This window comes from Eurosta solidaginis, chromosome 1 (assembly GCF_040869045.1).
Source record: "Eurosta solidaginis isolate ZX-2024a chromosome 1, ASM4086904v1, whole genome shotgun sequence".
Taxonomy (NCBI): domain Eukaryota; kingdom Metazoa; phylum Arthropoda; class Insecta; order Diptera; family Tephritidae; genus Eurosta; species Eurosta solidaginis.
This window is the reverse complement of record NC_090319.1, coordinates 200,631,013-200,634,287: the sequence shown is the minus strand read 5'-3', so window position 1 is coordinate 200,634,287 and position 3,275 is coordinate 200,631,013.

Below are 3,275 nucleotides of genomic sequence, written 5' to 3'. Positions count from 1 at the left end.
TGGAGCATTATACGTTGTTTAAGTTTGCACTACGTGGGGTATGTTCACAAGGGAGTTAAGGGGAAAGCTCCTTCACTTCAAAGCACTTCACTGCGAAAGAAATAAACAGCGTAATAACTTTCGTTATATATATATATATAAATATAAACTTTATTATTATTTATTTATTTTAACGATTGACACTTTTATTTTTGAATCGATTATATTTATTTAGTTTAGCAGCGCGAATAGTTAGGCTGATGGCGAATAACTAACTTAAACTTCATTCCGGTCAATATCCCTATCGCTTAGATAGCTCGAATTACATTAGGAATCCTGCTATTGATGGTAATATTGTTCTTCAGAGTCTTCAATCTTTGAAGCCCTCCTTTTCTCCGGGACCGGATGGTGTTCCTAGTTGCGTGCTTAGGTACTGCGCCGAAAACATGTATGAGCCTATTTTAAAATTATTTGAGCTATCTCTGGGATCTGCGTCATTTCCGGCACTTTGGAAACAGTCTTTTATTATACCCCTGTATGAAAAGGGTAGTAGGTCAAAAGTTGAAAACTACAGGGGTATTGCTAAACTTTCAGTCATTCCTAAAGTCTTTGAACAGATTGTTACCAGTCAACTCCAATATCAGTGTTCTAGTCTTTTGTCTCCATGCCAACACGGTTTTATTCGTCAAAGGTCAACCACTACAAATTTGCTTGTATTCACCTCTATAGTTATGCAAGGATTTTTAGCGAATAAGCAAACGGATGTCATCTACACGGACTTCAGCAAAGCATTTGATACCGTCAACCATGATTTCCTTATTCATAAGCTTGATTTACTGTGCTTTCCGTGTCACCTATTAATGTGGCTGAAAAGCTATCTTTCTAACCGGACCCAAAAAGTCCTGTTCAAGTGCAATCTGTCGGAATCGTTCGGAGTTTCCTCCGGCGTACCCCAGAGAAGTCATCTAGGCCCTTTGCTCTTTGCCCTTTTCATTAATGACTTGCCACAGACAATATTATATTCCCATACTATAATGTATGCGGATGATGTAAAACTTTGCTACACTTACTGTCCTACCGATTTGAGTTCCTTGGATCTTCTTCAGGCCGACTTGGACTCGTTCCAATGTTGGTGCACAACAAATTTACTAGCTTTAAATTGCTCTAAATGTAAGCATATGACATTTCACCGAGTGAAGCCAGCATTGAAATCTTATGTAATAGATGGTACGCCTTTGGAGCGTATATCTATTGCAAATGATCTAGGTGCCCTTTTTGATCCGAAATTGAATTTTAACATGCATATTTCATCTATAGCCAACAAAGCGTTGGGTTTACTTGGATTTGTTAAAAGATGGGCTAAAGAGTTCGATGATCCGTACCTCACTAAGGTTCTTTACACACGCTGGTTCGTCCAATACTCGAGTATTGCTCATGCGTTTGGTCCCCTGTTTCTCAAAAGCATATAAAGCGTCTTGAGTCAGTTCAAAAGCAATTTTTGATATTTGCATTGCGCGGCCTTAATTGGGACTCAAATCTCCACCTTCCTCCATACAGAAGTAGACTTCTTCTTATTAACTTACCCACTCTGGAAAATCGGAGAATATTACTGGGGGTATTGTTCATCCATAAGCTCATTATTGGAGAAATTGATTCTGCGGACCTCCTCAGCCGCTTGTTTTTTGCGGTTCCCCCTAGAGTATCCATACACTACGTTCCTTTCCATTTATCCCTTTGTCGACGAAACTTTGCTAAAAATAATCCTCTTCTTATCTGGTGCGCGCACTACAATGACTTGTATAACTGTATCAGTCTTGAATGTACTTTTGCCACTATACGTAATGCAATACTTGCCTATCTAATTTAAGAGATACAAGATAATTTAATTTGCCGGCATTTTATTCCTTCCATAAAAAACAGGAACTATCTCGCTTAAGGATGGAGGAACATTTATCAACATGTATCATTAAGAAGGAACAAGACAGTACTGTGTTGATTGGAATCTGGTGCATTCCAACAACGTAAAAAACATGCTTTTTCATGAGTTACTGACCGGAATCGTATGCATTCCGGCAGTATAATCTTATGGGTCAGGCATCGAGCTGACTGGAATCCGGTGCATTCCAACAACACAGGTCATGTTACTTTTTTATGCCTTGTGATGGCGTATCCTCATTACACTACTCTTAGCACTGCCGGATTCCCATGACATGCTGATTGGAATCTTGTTGCATTCCAACAGGAAGATTGGAATCCACTGCATTCCGAAATCATGCTGAGCGGAATCTGATGCATTCCGCCAGTATAAGATTTCGGCATAAGATCTTACTTCTGCTCATATTTCTTATTATTATTATATTCTGAAATTAAAGAGTAATGTTCATTAATATTTCTTTGTTTGTAATATAACATTGTTGAAATCTCGATATATCTTAAATTTTATCTTTTGAGTTGTATATTTATATATCTTTTATATTATGCAGTCGACCATAGTTTGCCGTCGACTTTAAATAATAAATAAATAAAAGCGGTCCAGTTCATTCCATTGGACCGCTTGCTTCTTAACTTAAAGAGAGAGGAAACGGTAAGTATATAAATAGGTAAGTATGTATGCATTTCTTAGATATGCATATTTTATGCAAACGGTAACTTAATAAATTGATACAGGGTGAATGCAAAGTATGAGTATGAGTATGTAAAGATTTCATACAATGTAAGTATTTCAAAAAGGTAAGTATTTTAATGTAAGTATTGTATATGTATATTAATATTTGTATCTATATATATGTTGGTCCGAGTACTTGATGGAATTTTCATGTCTTCAACATGGCGGCCGGCCTGCGGAGCTGAGGGATGTAGGCGCTCTTCGAGATCCTCTGAGGTTCCGTCGACCTTGTTGAAGATTCTTCGCTGATGTAGAGAGTTGCTATGGCGGAAGTTCTTGAGATGGGAGGAGGCAGAGTTTAGTAAAGTTTCGCTTGACTATACCTGCTTGGGTGCGGACATCTACCACACGAACCCGTTGATCGGCGCCCGCATGGAGTTTGATAACTCGGCCCAAGTACCATTCATTGGGGGGGTGAAGGTCGTCTTTGATAACGACCATATCTCCTTCGCGAATATTTTGTTGGGGATGTTTCCATTTATATCTTTTATGCAAGGTTTGTAGGTACTCGCTCTTCCAATGTGAGCTGAACTGGTGATGCAGAACCTTTAATCTTTGCCATATCGTAGTAGGGGATACGGTTTCGGCATTCGGTTCTGGTAAGGAGGTTAAAGGGGCTCCTCGTGAAAAT